The 15451-nt window shown below is 41.1% G+C and overlaps 1 long non-coding RNA gene across 2 annotated transcripts in view; it reads left to right on the top strand.

Annotated features, from left to right (window-relative positions):
- Positions 1 to 15451, top strand: part of LOC120095697 (uncharacterized) — a 59337-nt gene that overhangs the window by 26570 nt on the left and 17316 nt on the right. For both annotated transcript variants that reach the window (XR_015633674.1, XR_015633672.1), the window contains one exon: positions 7518 to 7705. This is a non-coding gene — a long non-coding RNA (uncharacterized LOC120095697). Of the gene's footprint in view, positions 1 to 7517; positions 7706 to 15451 lie in introns of those variants that run through there.

The following is a 15451-nucleotide window of genomic DNA, read 5'->3' as shown; positions in this document are numbered from 1 at the left end:
CAATAGGAGAAGCCTTGCTCCCATGTAGTTAAGAGGAGGTCTCATAGTCCATCACCACAGTGACAAACATTCTCTAAGGGCATACCTACTCCTATAAGTCCACACCTCCTAATAGTGGGCCAAGCATATTCAAACATTCTGCTCCCTGGCCCCCCATAGGCTTGTTCAAATACATGAGTCTATGGGGGTCATACCTAGCCATAGCATACTAAAAAATACATTTAATTTGACTTCCAAAGTTCCCATAGCTTATAGCAGTCTCAACAATGGTAAAAGTTCATGGTTCAAAGTCTCTTCTGAGATCCATCCAATCACTTAACTGTAATCCCCAAAGAAAGATTGGAAACCCGGTGGGTAAACTCCAAACTCTGCATCTCCATGTCTGATGTCAAAGTGGTTTTCAGATCTCCAACTCATTTTTTATCTTTGACTGAAACAAACTTCTTTCTCCTGGGCCGGGCTGGTTCTACTCCCTATTGGCTGCTTTCCTCAGCAGGTATCCCACAGCTCTGACATCTTTATTACCTTGGGGTCTCCAAGGCAACTTCATCTTCACAGCTTCTTGTTCCAATGTCTGGGATCCACATATGATCTTCTTGGCTTCTCCACAGGGCTTTGATCACTTCTCCAGCTCTGCCCTCTGTAGCACTCTAGGCTGTGGTTGACTCCACTCCACTGCTGCTGCTGCTCTTGCTGGTCATCCCATGGTATTGGCATCTCCAATATGCTGGGGCATTCTGATGCAATCAGGCTACTTGGCCATCAACTGCAACTGAGGATGCACCTTCATCAATGGTTTCCTCTGGGATCTCAGGCTGCCAAGCATCAGCTGCTCTTCACGACTCCTTAATGCCTTCAGAACCAGTACCATCTGGGTGACTCTTACACATTACCAAGTTCATCTGTAGAATGAAGTACAACTTTGGTTCTCTCTGGAACACGGTTTCTTTGTGCTCTCAGAAAACACTTCCCAGAAGATTTTACCTCAGTGATGCTGGTCTCTTCTTAATTATTGCTAATTTCTTAGCTCCAGCTAACCGGCATCATTTGTCTCCGTGTAGTCCCTTTTATTCTTTACCACATGGCCAAAGCTGCTGAGTTCTGCTGCTTGCTGGAGCTGGAACATTGGCCCCCTTATTCTATTACAAGCTTTCTGTTTTCAAACTACTTCACTGCCTAATCTTGGCTCTCTTGGAATGTGCTTTGCAGATTGACCTTGAACTCAGAATCTGCATGATTCTGTCTCCTGATTGCTGGGATTAAAGGTGTGCACCACCATGACTAGACTTAAAATTTTTGTCAGTTAGAACCTGTGCTGTCCCATGCTTGCATTGAACTCAGAGATGTAGCATGAATTTTTCTCACACCACTTTCAATAAGATTTCAACCTAAGGTTTCCTCTAGCCCAGCAGCCACCAGAGGTAGTGGAAAAGAAAGGTTATTAGGATATGGGGAAAATGGATCTGTTTAGAAACAATTCTTTGGGGCAATTCTAATCTGCATTGTTCTCAGTCCAGTCTACTAGCAAACACCAAACAGATGTAGAAACCTCGAGGCTTGCTAACTGACCCTAGTCCATGGAAGTGGCAAAAAGCCTTAGGAACCTCACAAGAAGTTCTTTGGTGAATTTCTCTCTATGATGTTACCACAAATGAAATTTGCAATGCCATATAAGGTGAACAAATACATGTGTGTTGTCAGCAAAGATTAGAGAGAGAATGAAATAAGTTTAAAGAAATAAGACACATGAAGATGAGAGGCACAATGACACAGAGCTTCCAGGCTCTATATTACTTACTGTAAATGGTTTAAAGATAGAAACTAAAGAGAATGGGATAAGTGACTGTGATGGTGTGAATGTGCTTGGCCTGTGGGAAGTGCTGCTATTGAGAGGTTATGGCCTAGTTAGAGGAAGTGCGTCATTGTGTAGGCAGGATTTGAGAGCACCTCCTGTTGAAGCTCCACCCAGTTCCTGGGTGCCGCTGTATCATGATATCTGTTCTGTCTCCAGCATTGTGTCTCCCTGGATGCTACCATGTTTCCTGTCATGATAATAATGGACGGAACCTCTAAAACTATAAGCCATCCCCAATAAAATGTTGTCCTTTATAAAAATTACCTTGGTCATGGTGTCTCTTCACAGCCATAGAGATTGGAAACCCATTCTGACCCATTACCAATTATGACTAGTATCACATCAGTAATCCCCCTTTTCATCCTGATAACCAAGATGGTTTCTTATGCTATCTCAAAAGAGGGCGAGGGAGGGCACTTAGAGGTACAAGAAAAAGGGAACAAAACTTATAAGAAAAATTAGAAAAATTCTCACATAAAAATGAAGAAAATACTAAGATGATAGAGATATAAGAAAAGGGAAAAAGATGAAGAATGGAGACAAGCCTTGGAGGAAAAATGTAGAAAAAAATTATAAATATAATTGAGGGAGATACTAAGATAGAGACAGGAAAGAAGGCTAGAACTTATAGCACAACCTTGTAACAAGTCTGCGAAATGGCACTCTATATGTGTTAATAAATCTAAAATGATTTTCCTAGCCTTGTTAAGGGAATTAGAAGGAGATGAAAGATATTCATAGAGTCATCAAGAGTATGGATGGCGACCTATAGAGACACAATATTTTAAAAGATTTAAAGGAACCAGTAATTACCTATGGAATACATTCACCATATGTCAAACAGATACTTAACTCAGCCATACAAAAGCATAAAATTCCAAAAGATTGGAGAGATTTGATAACAGCCATTTTAGAGCCTGCCCTTCAATTACAATGTCTAGCATGGTGGAAAGGTGAGGCTTCACGCATGGAGAAGTGAACTAGGACTAGAGGCATTGTTGTCCAGGTGAAGATCTGTGTTCTGAATTTCGAGTACAGATTACACTTGGTGATGCTGTCCTAGAACAGTGTTGTGCAATAGCCTTAAATGCTTGGAACAAAGTTGAATAATAGGGACAAATTGAATCAGTTACAAAGATAACCCAGGTTTTAAATAAATCTTTCACTGACTTTTTTACAAAGATTAACTACAGCTCTGAATAGAGTACTATCAGATCCAACTGCTAGAGGAATTTTAAAGGAATCTTCAGCCTTTGAAATGCTAATGTTGAAAGCAAAAAAGCTAGTAGACCTTTAAGGGCCAGATCTGCATCTGTTCATGAGTGGATTAAAAGCACTATGGATATAGAATCTAATGCTCACAATTCAGTTATGATTGGACAATTATAGGAGATATAAAAACTCAAAATATCTATTGCTGTGGCTGTGAAAGATCAGGTCATTCCGTAAAGGATGATAGACAAACAGTTCCTAAGAATGTATTCTTATAATAATAATAATAATAGTAATATAAATAACATAATAATAAAATATTAAATATATAATAATAAATAATATAATAATAAGTGAATGATAAATGATATAATATATAATAATAAAATATTGTTATTTATTATAATTATTCAGGGACAAAGTTTCCTGTGAAATGTAGATGTGGAAGAATTGGACATAAGGCTCATGAGCATAGGTCAAACAAATGTATTCAAGGCAATTCCTCAATGTCAGAAAGCTAATGGACTTCACTCAAGGTCTGAAAAAAACCAACATTAGCCATTCCAAAGAAAGACTTCTGAAGAACAACTAGAAAAGTCAAAGCCTGACAGGACAGAGCTGCTAAAAACGTAAACAAACCACTTAACAGAGATGAACTGCTTATATGGATAAAACAAATTCTAAAGAAACCAAGAACTAGATATTTTGATAAACTACTATAAATGATAAGGGACTGAAGTTAAATTTACAGTTTGAAGGAATTGAGATTGAAGGACTTGTAGACACTGGAGCAGGTATAACTATAATATCACAAAATTCCTGGAATGCAGCTCACCCGTTTCAAAGGTCATCTAACAGCTCTTAGGAATTGCACTGTTGTCTCAGGTAAAACAAAGTCTACAATGCATTCAATGTGTAGGACCAGAAACTCAAAGACAAAAATTAAAACCACATGTGGCTAATAGAGTCATAAATCTATGGGGAAGAAATCTATTGCAACAGTGAGAAGCACAGATTAGCATTCCCCCAACTTTATAGAAAGGCTATAAAAGAAGAGCTGTTCCTAATAAAGAAATTTTACAATGTTATCAAAGGCAGTTGAAAACTGTCTAACCTGTCCATAAGCAGGACACAACAGAGGCTGATTCTTCAACTTTATATGGGGGAGTCATTGCTGGTAGATTACCAGTTACCCTACTACTAAAGTGCCAAAATGACAAACCTGGTTGAGTAGAACAGTGGTTTAAGACAAAATGAAAGTTGCAGGTACTAGAATAGCTAGTCTAAGAGCAGTTTGATGCTCAACATGCAGAGAATCCACCAGCCCTTGTATGTCTCCCATATGTGTCATTAAAAAGAAATCAGGCAAGTTGAGGGTATTGATAGATCTGAGAGCAATTAATGAAATCATTCAGCCAATGGGCTCTTTACAGCCTGGAATCCCATTGCCCTCCTTGTTACCTAAGGCATGGCCTATTATAGTGATTGATTTAAAATATTGCTTTCAGAATCCGTTTGCATGAGCATGATAGGGAGATGTTAGCTTTCTCGATGCCTACTTTCAATAGAAGTTGTCCAATAAAGAAATATCACTGCAGAGTCTTGTGTCAAGGAATTTTGAATAGTCCTACATTACAACAACATTCTGTACCATACTCATTAGAAATAAGTTGTAAGCCGTTTCCTCAGTCCATAATTTACCATTATATGGATGCTATCTGACTGACTGATTCAGATGCAAAATACCTTAGGAAAAATGTTTGAAGAAGTAAAAAGAATGTTGCCTGGCGAGGGATTACAAATTGCTCCTGAAAAAAAATATGAGGAGACTTGACCAGAAAGGTACAAATCAGGAGAATCCAATAGAGAACTCTTAATGATTTTCAAAATTATTGGGAAACATTAATTGATAAGGCCCACCATTGTATTAACTACCCAAGAGCTAAGTAATTTGTTTCAAACCTTACAAGGTGATAAAGACTTAAGTAGCTAAAGAAAATTATCAGCTAAGGCTGAGAAAGAATTGGCTTTGATAGAAAAGAAATTTCAAGAGTCCCATATAGATTATAAGGATCCAAAGTTAGGTTGTATTTTAATTATTTTACCTTGTATTCATTCTCCCACAGGAATTCTAATACAGAGAGAGATTATATCTCAAAATTGGTATTTTTCATACACAAAGAGAGTAAAAACTTAAAGACTTATATAAAAAAGTTTTATGAATTGATTCTGAAAGGAAAAATGAGACTTCATCAAATAGCAGGAATAAATCTATTAGAAATTGTGGTACCTCTTACTAATGCAGAAAATTGCCTCATTAGGGGCAGAAAATGAACATTTTCAGAGGTCTTGTAGTAATTTTTTTTTTTTTGGAGAAATTAACAACAAGCATTCCCAAAGCAAGGGAGTTTAGTTTATAAAGAGAAGTAATTGGATTCTCCTCCATGTAGCAAAAATTCTAGTGTGCCTACATTCTATACTGGTGCAAGCAAGCTGGGAAAGGCAGAGTATAAGTCAGAAAAAATAAATAAGGTGACTCAGAGCCCTTACAATTCCAATGTTTAAAAAAAGAACAAAAACAAAAAAAAACCCCCAAAACTGTAGCTGTGTATCATTCCTATGTATTATTAAATTTTCCATGAAAATAGTTATTTGATTCTCGATGTGTAGAAAGAGTTGTTTTACTTATAGATACAGCTGAACTTATTTAGGATGATTTAAAATTTACTACACTGTTAACTACAACAAGCGATCGGGAGTAGAAATCAGCCAGTGTAAAAGATACATATCAGATCATATACGGGTTAACCAGGTAATGAAGAAATCAGCTATTAGTAAGAAATGTGCCAGAAGCTCCAGAATTTCATTAAAAAAAAATCCAAAAAAATCCTCACCCTGTTAAGAGAAAAGGTTTAAAGAAAGATTTTTCTATCACTTGACAAAAAGGCAAGAAAATTATAAGGAAATAACCCTACTTGTTATTCGTATAGCCAAACTGCATTACCTGCAGGGAGGAACACAAAAGGCACCCAAAGAAATGTGATTTGGTAAGTGGATGTGTTTCATTTTGCAGAGTTTGGAAAATTCAAATATGTACCATACCATAGGCACATATTCAGGAGCTCAATGGACTGCTGCTTTAAGCTCCGGAAAAGCCTGGTTTTATCGTGACACATTTATAAGAAGTTATGAGAGTACCTGCACACACTAAGACTGACAATGCTTCTAGTGAAATGTCACTAGTAAAATGAAATTGTTTCCATATTATAATATAAAGCATATTATGGACACACCACACAATCCTACAGGACAAGCAATTGTAGAGAGATCTAATTGTTCTTTAAAGGAAATGCTGAACAAACAGAAAGAGCTAGCAGAGCCCCCAGAGATAGATTATGCAGTGCTTTATTAACTTTAAAATTTTAAATGCTAATGAGCAAAGGCAACAGCTGCTGAGAGACATTGGCTTATGGAAGTGACTGCTGAACTAAACCAGCCTGTTCACACTAACAATGTCCTAACCTCAAAATGGAAGGAGGGAAATGTGTTATGCCGGGGGAGAGTTTTGCATTTGTTTCCACAGGAAAAGTTGTGGGAGCATTGCCCCCATTTCCCAAGAGGTGGGATGGATGGTTTTTGGTCATTTGATTGGTTTGCCATTATTTAAGTGGGGTTGGTTGCAAGTTGTTAATGGTCTTGGTGAGAGAAAAAACAAAATAGCGGAGGTTGGATTATGGAATGTCTTAGATGGAAAATGGAGAGAGGGATTTAAAAGAAAAAAAGGGTGGGATATAGGAATAATACATGAATAATAGCTATAAAGTATAGATTATTGAATTGATTCTTCAACTATAGAGCCAAAAATCTTACATTGATATAGGGCTTTGTATATTGATACAAAATTAGGGTTATATTTTGTTACATTGGTATAAATCTTTGTATAGTGATACATAAAAAATTATATTTTAACGTACAATGTACATATGTTTCAATTTCTTTTTTTATTCGATTTTTTGAATTTACATTTCAAATGTTATCCTCTTTCTCGGTTTCCCATCCATAAACCCTCTCCCAACCCTCTCCCCCTTCTTCTATGAGGGTGTTCCCCCACCCATCCACCTTTTAAGGTATTGAACCTATGTAATTCATTTAGAACGATATAATGTTCCAGTCCTTGGAAACTGCTGTTATTACGAACTATTTAGGATATTTAAAAGTTACAAGTGTAATAGTTAAGCAGTCAAACTTGTGGTCATGTTAGATACTAGTCTAGTTTATTACAGAAATGTGTTTCCAAGGTTGAACAGATATTGAATAGCTAGAAACAAACAACGTTTGCCTATTCAGGTAAACTACAAATAGATGGTCTTCAAAAACCTCAGAGATCTACAGAATATGGCATTTAAAAATATTTTATTGTTATTAAAAGGCCTTTTTCTTTTTGGACAAGGAGACAGGTCTGCTTGCAGCACCCCATTCTACTTCAAGGGAGATGATGAGCATCAGAGGACCTCCATATGGAGTTTACCTCAGAGATGGCACGCTAGCCACTGCAGAAACTGCCCTTCAACTGCTGACAATATGCTGTCCAGTTTACAACATGCAGTGAAGTCAGCTGCTGAGCTTTGCCAACATAGGGTAAGCAGTCCTTCATAGAAAAGTCTGTCAGATATTCTGGGCCAGAAGGCTGAAGACGATGCTCCAATGACTGAGGGAAACTCTGTCTAGGCAGCCGACTGTCTCTGTCGTTTCTATAGTTTTGGAGTCTGCTTCCCTATACATTTCTATAGTTTTGGAGTCTGCTTCCCTATACATTTCTATAGTTTTGGAGTCTGCTTCCCTATACATTTCTATAGTTTTGGAGTCTGCTTCCCTATACACTTCTGCATACTCCGGTAATGTTGATTCCCTCCCTGTCCTCTGATGGAGTTGAACACTAGGTAGTTATGTTCTCATAATTAAGCTTAAGTTGTTTAGAATTTAGGAAAACGTTTTAAGGTCTGAGGTGTTTTTAGGTTTGTAATGTACTTTATGACAGAAATTGATTTAGGAACAGAACTCTGAACTCCCCAAGATAGGATAGATAATAGAAGACTTTCTCCAAGGTTGCCAAACACATAGGGATTGGACATTGTGAATGTCCTCTTACCTGACAGTTCTCACAATTGTTAGTATTGTTTATAGTTTAATATTGAAAGAGAAAGGGGTTGGGGATTTAGCTCAGCGGTAGAGCACTTGCCTAGCAAGCGCAAGGCCCTGGGTTCGGTCCCCAGCTCCGAAAAAAAAGGAAAAAAAAAAAAAAAAAGAAAGAGAAAGAGACTTTTATTGGACTAAAAGAGGGAAATGTAGTGGGAATCTCTTGTGTACTGTACGGAAACATCACCTGTCAATAAAAAGATGATAGGCCAATGAGTTTAGGCAAGAATAGGAAGTAGGAGTTCCAGTAGGGAGTGAGAACTCTGGGATAGAGAAGATGTTGATGGTTGCACTGAGGAGAGGTAACTAACCACATGGCAGGAGTCAGAATAGAATAAGTGAGAAAATTATGTTAGGTTCTAACAGCAACAAGCGAAAGCTTTTGGCCTAGGCAATTATTCACAAATAATTCAGTCTCAGAGTTGTTATTTCTGGAACTTGTGCATAGGTGGGAAAGCCCGCAGCTACAGTGTGGCCTTTTGAAACCTCAAAGCCTGCCTCCAGTGACACACTTTCTCCAGCAATCTCCCAATCCTTTTTAAATAGTACCACTCCCTGATGATTAAGCAATCAAATATATGTGAGCCAATGGGGGCCATTCTTATTCAAACCATGCGGGGCAAAAGGCTTGACCAGTTGAACTGGCATGCAGGTCTTATACAATCCTCATCCATTAGGAAGACGTTGAGGGCAGGGAAATTGTTTTTGCCTTTATATTGTTTAGACATTTAGAATATGGGCACTGACTCTGAAATCCTCCACTGGGTGAGATAACCCATCCAGTCATGTGAGCGGGAAGTACTGTGTGTTGAGGTTTGGTCTGTTGCTATGTATTGTAATGCTAAATTTTGTACCAGAAGGTCTAGGCCTTGGAATGAGAGATATCTTACCTTTACAAGCTCTTGTGCAAATCTTGTTTCTCAATTTAAAACTATTGGTTAAAAGTTGGGTACAGCAGATTACTGGGAGGATTAGAGGTAGATGGATTTTGAGTTACCTGGTTGTGGGTGGAGAAGGGAGAGAAGGGAGAAAAGACCGTGAGGAGGAGGAGGAGGAGGAAAATGTGAAGGGCCCAGCCAGCTAATTCTATTTTGTGTTCACAATCCATCTAATGCCCTGTCCTCAGTTTGAACTTGGTAACTAGAAGAACCACGGCCGGTTCCAGGAACCAAGACACCTCCCAAGTATCAGTCACTCCACCCTTGAAAAGCAGAAATACCCAGTGTCATCTCCAGGGCAAATGACTCACGTTATAGTAAAGAGGTTGTAGTAAAGTTTACGATGTTACCTAAAATTTTATGGAAGGTATGATTTCTAAGATGGCAGCCAGGCTTATAATTGTCAAACTGGAAAGCGTCTTACCCAGCTTAAACTGTATAAAAGGCAAGGCTGACACCAGCTCAGGACCCTTCCACAGCCATCCACGGGGTTGGAGAAGTTGGAGAAGTCCGAGCTCGAGCTTGAATAAAGACACAGACGCTTTGCTTTTGCATACAAGTTGGACTCCTGGGGTCTTTGGTGGTCTGTGGGCACCTGAGGTCTGGGCATAACAAGAACTAGAGAAGAGAAGAGGAAGCTGCCATGAGGGGAGATGGACCATGAGCATGTGGCCAGGAGAAACATCAAGTATCTGGGGTACACTGCTGGGCAGGTGGCTAGGTCAGCAGTTAGAAAAGTAGATTAAGGGTTATATCCCAGTAATTTTTAAAGCCAAATAAAATAACCATAGCCTGAGTTTCATTTTTGTAGGTTATTCAGTGAATAAGTTTAAATTGGTTTTCCTACATTTTGATGTACTTTATAATGGGCATAGCACCAATCTAATTCTGAGAGAAGTTATCAGGTAGAGAGAGCAAAGCCCTCCCCAAATATGCAGTTTTGAGGCTATTGCAGAACAAAAATCAGACACTGTTTGGGACCAGTGAATTGCAGTACCCTGGAAGGTGTGGCATTCCCAAAGGCTTCATGATACCCTAGCACCAGAGCCCATGGTACAGAGATCTTCAGGGAGGCTCTTTCCCAACACAAGGAGCAATTGCCTGTTGGGACACAGCCCAGCTGCTAGGCTAAATGCTGCAGCTGGTTTTCCAGCATGCATTTTCTCACTAGCACCGTGATCTGATCCAGGAGTTTGGGCAACCGCCCACCCACCGTGCTCACCTTTCCATGTTCCTGAGTCTAGGTCGGACCATGGGCAGCCTATCACCACTCTCCCAGCCACTCACACCATGGCAACTGAAGCCTAGAATTGGCACACATGTTGCCTCTTGCAGCCGGGGCCTACACTCTGAGCCAGCCAAACCGGGGTCTCAGAGGTGAGCTCACACCAGTTTTCCAATAGGAAAAATGCCATAATAGGCCATGCATGGGAGACAGAGGCAAACACTGGCTTGGGAGCAACAAGAGTTTGATGAGACAGACTGACTCCATGACAGACTTCAAATTGGCAGCTCAGGAGATTAGGCTTAAAAATCCAGGCTTTGGGCAGCTAGTCACACATGCACAAGTGGTTGCCGCAAACATATAAAGGACAGAGGACAACCGTGGGGAGGGGTGGTTCCTGGGACTAAACTCTTTCTACCATGTTGGTCCCAGGATAGAACTCAGGTCATCAGGTTTGGTGGCAGGCACTTTTACCCACTAAGTCATGTCATAGGCTCCATGTATAGGCATATTTGGGCAGCTTTTAGCCTCTAAATGGTTAGAAGTTCAGCTACTTTGATTGGCTAAGGATAAGTGGCTTGGTTACAGATTTATAGTTATGTTATGTTACAGGTTATTTACAGATCAAGTGGGGTTGGTTTTTAGTGTATGGGAGGAGTTTTAGGTCAAACTTATTGTTGACTTTTAAAGGCCATTTTTATTTGGGTTTATTGTTGCATATCTATGACAGTTAATTTTTTATTTGATCAGATTTGGAACCCCTGGGGGACACACTTCTAGGCATGTCCATGAGGGTGTCTTTCTCTAGGGATTTAACTGATGGTGAAGGACTACACCAAATGTGAACAGTGGCATCCAGTGGACTGAGGTCCTAGACTGAATAAAAAGAGGGGAAAAAGAAAGTCTGAACAGCAGCACTGGCCTTTCTCCTTCCCAACTCTGGGCAGATGTGACCAGCTGACTCATGCTCCCACCACATGACTCCCTCTGAGGACAGCCTGTGTCCTCTTCAACTGTGAGCCCAAATAAACCCTTCCTCCCTTAGTCTCTTCTCAGGTGCTTTGTCACAGTAGTGAAAAAGTAGCTAATGCATTTCTCCACTGAGGTATCATGGGAGGAAAGGGTTCACTTCATTTATGTGCTTCTCTTTAGAAATTGTGATGCACAACAGGCTTCACATCTATGATTTGAAATTTGCAGTAACCAACCCAGGAAGTCAACCTGCTACCCACCAAAGCCTGCCCTGGGAGTTAACCCAGGAGCCAGAGCAGTGGGTATAGGAAATCAACCCTTTACCCATAGTCACCAGCTCAGAAAGCCATCAACCACCTAAGATAGAGGGCCCAGGGGGTCAGTGCACTATCTACAATGTAGACATGGATATTAGTAATCAATTTCAATTAATCAGTCCAGGAAGCCAAACAATAATGCCTGCCACAACTGACCCTAAATGGCAAGGGCCTGACTAAGGAGACCTAACTAATAACTTTCCTGGTTTTAACCTCATTTTAATTGCAGAACAACCAGACAAAACCAAATATAGACCCTGGCCACCCGCATATGATGCCATTCTCCCAGTTAGCACATTTCCAGATTCCCTAGACTAACAACCTCAATCTGGACACACTAAGCTCCCTCTGTCCCCCCATAAACCTCTCTCTTTTCTCCGTGGGCCTTGCAGTCTTGGTATAAACACATGTTCACCCAGTGGTGGCTGCCACCCTTGCAAGCTAAGAACTGTCTTCCACTATTTGACTGGTCTCTGTTTATTACCTACACAAGTTGATAGTTTATTCCTTCAATCAGCTACTTAATTTTTTTTACATTTTAAAAAGTTGTATATTTCATCTTCTCCAAGAAATTTTTCTAAAGTGCAGTCCACAAGAACAAAAAAAAAAAAAAAAAAAAAAAAAAAAAAAAGGAACAGATTTTCGGTAACAGGTTTTGTTATAAGAGACATGACAAGGACAACTGTGATCACAATACTACATATTTTTCTCATTCATCCATCCATCCATCTACCCATCCACCCACCCATCCACCCACCCATCCACCCACCCATCCACCCACCCATCCACCCACCCATCCACCCACCCATCCACCCACCCATCCACCCACCCATCCATCCACCCATCCACTCACCCATCCACCCATCATCCATCCACCCATCTACTCACCCATCCATCCATCCATCCATCCACCCATCTACTCACCCATCCATCCACCCATCCATCCATCCACCCACCCATCCATCCATCCATCCATCCATCCATCCATCCATCCATCCTCTTTAATCTCGCTCACTGTCCCCCCTACTGGACTTGCTCCCACCATCCTTCCCTCCATCCCCTCCTTCCTTTCTCCTCTGAGAGGGCAGAGGCCAAGTACAGTCTGAAAGCTGCTGGAGTAGCCTGGAGCTCAGAGAAGGGAACAAATAGAGAGGATCATATGCCAGGACTGAGGGCTCAGAGTAGCCTCTGGCCAGGCCCCATCTTTGCTATGGGATAAAAAGAGGCATCTTCGGGGGCTGGAGAGATGGCTCAGCGGTTAAGAGCACCCTACTGCTCTTCCAGAGGTCATGAGTTCAAATCCCAGCAACCACATGGTGGCTCACAACCATCTGTAAAGAGATCTGATGCCCTCTTCTGGTGTGTCTGAAGACAGCTACAGTGTACTTATATATAATAAATGAATAAATCTTTAAAAAAAAAAAAAAAAGAAGAGGCATCTTCTAGACAAACCAAGGAAGAGAAGCCAGAGAAGAAAGTAGGAGTACATTGTCAGGCAGTGGCCAGACATGGTCACGCTCCAAAACACAAGATTCTCACGAAGCCTTTCTTACTGTCCCTCCCTTCTCTTCATATCCCAGATAAAAATGCTTCCAGAATTAAGGAGGCGCAGCCCTCAAATTAGTGGAACTGATTTTGCCTTTTCCCACCAAGTTGCACCCAGCTTTTGATGGCTACGGACATCTTGGTACAGTGGAACCAAAGTTTATTCCTGGATCACATAGAGCATTCCTGTGAGTGTACACCAGTGAAGACTGCTACACAATGTTCACTGTCCCCCACCTATTAAAGCTGTACCCTGTCACTTCACTGAATCCCCATTAGCCTCCCAACCATCATTCCTGGGTGACTGAAGACACTGCTAGTGTCCTTCCTTCTCTCAGGGTGCCTGACCACACCAGTCCAAGTCTTCACCCTGGTAAAACAGTCCCTTCCCCTGCAACCCATCTCTGAGGATGCAGAACCCTGGGCCTCTCTCAGAGATTCAAGTGCAGCATTCTCCCACTCTTGCAATTTAGACTCTGGGGTGTTGGGACTGTAAGACAGGACAGGGAGAGGCACTTGGTTTAATTATCGTATACCAGAGAAAGGATGCCAGCAATGTGCTTAGTTTCTTTTCTAAACCAAATTCTTTGAAGATCTCGTATAGCCAGAATAGCCTCCATGTTGGCTTCTGAATTGCTAAAGAAATCAAATTCAGGGCTGCAGGTGTGCTAAGAAAACACTACCATAGTGCTGGTCTTTAAATGAAAGGAAGAAAAGAAAGGGAGGAAGAAAGAAAGGAAGGAAAGAAAGGAAGGAAAGAAAGGAAGGAAGGAAAGAAGGAAAAGAAAATAAAAGAAAAACAGACTATAAAGTTTTGCCAGGTGAAATGGCATACTACTGTAAGCCTAACAAGCTGAGGCAGGAGGACAGCAAGCTCAAGGCTAGCCCAAGAAGAAACATTTTGCCTAGGACTTGGATCTAGCCTGTGAGCAGTGCAGGGACCCAGTTCAGTCAGGCTCTCCTTGGCTTTGTTCCCGGGCTCCACCATCGCCCTCTTGTTAAAGGAGGCATCTGGCCTGAGAACGAATGGTTCTCCCTCTGGCTCTCCTTAAGGTGAGCAGTCTCTCAGCTCACCTCTGCTCAGAGGACTGGATGAAGGGTGAGGCCATGCTCAGCCCTACGGAGTGAGCTACTACCCAAGAGTAGAGTGCATTCCAACCTGCCTTGGGATGGACCACACCTGTTGATAAGTTTTGGAAATTAAGATAGGGTAGCAGCTTCATTACATAATGTGAACCACTCATCCTGGAGTGGCTCCAAGGACCTGCTCCTCACCTGGGGAGACAGAGGATGCTCTGTGGAAATGTTACATGTTCTGCTTGGAGGCCAACCAAGGAGACAAATCCTTCCTCATACACTTTGTAAACAAAGGTTCACCCAATCTGAGAGGAAGAAGGAAGACAAATTGATGGTTTAACTGATTGCTTCAGTGATTAGGACATGCAATAGTTACTTGTGTGTAAGCTCTTGGGAGATATCTAACCTGAGGGGTTAGAGCAAGAGAATGGTTCAGTGGTGAATGGATGAGCTTACTAACCGTGTAGACACACAGCCCTGCATGTAAACCACCTCTTCACACACAGTGCTCACACTGAACTTCTCTGACAAACCCACCAAGGAACTGCAGGTTGCATGGTAATACAGGATGGTTGCAAGCAGGGGAAGGCACACAGTCAGGAAACGAAGCCTCCTAAATGCTGTGTTTTTCCAGGCATAAAATAGCAATTTCTTAATCTCTGGACCTTGTGCTTTTACCCTCATTCTTAGCACATAAGCTTTGAAAACTAAGGTAGGGTGACAGTCTAATTACACAAGGTCACAAAGTCATGTTTCGCCTACTCATTCAGCATAACAGGTAATTTCTGGCAAACTTCCTGAGACACCAGATGTGCAAACAGAAGCAAATGACAAGGACGCGTGAATGCACTGAATGGAGTAAGAAGGCACACTGGCCAGAAAACTGCTCAGTATGACTGGCAAAGGCACTGAGTCAAGAGGACAGGACGGACGTGCAGCTGGCCCTTACCAGTCATGTTTCTTAGGCTATGAAACAGATCATTTGCTCTGTGTTTAACTTGTGGACAATTTGGGGAGAGAGATACTCTAGTTGGCACTGAGTAATCACTGAACCACCATCTACCTACAAAGACAGCAGTTGCTTAGGGCTCATATACAAGCATAACAACATATG

The sequence above is a fragment of the Rattus norvegicus genome, chromosome 11 (genome assembly GCF_021556685.1).
Source record: "Rattus norvegicus strain SHRSP/BbbUtx chromosome 11, alternate assembly SHRSP_T2T, whole genome shotgun sequence".
In the NCBI taxonomy this organism is placed as follows: Eukaryota; Metazoa; Chordata; class Mammalia; order Rodentia; family Muridae; genus Rattus; species Rattus norvegicus.
The sequence above is the reverse complement of the archived record's forward strand: the minus strand, read 5'-3'. Positions and strand labels throughout refer to the sequence as shown.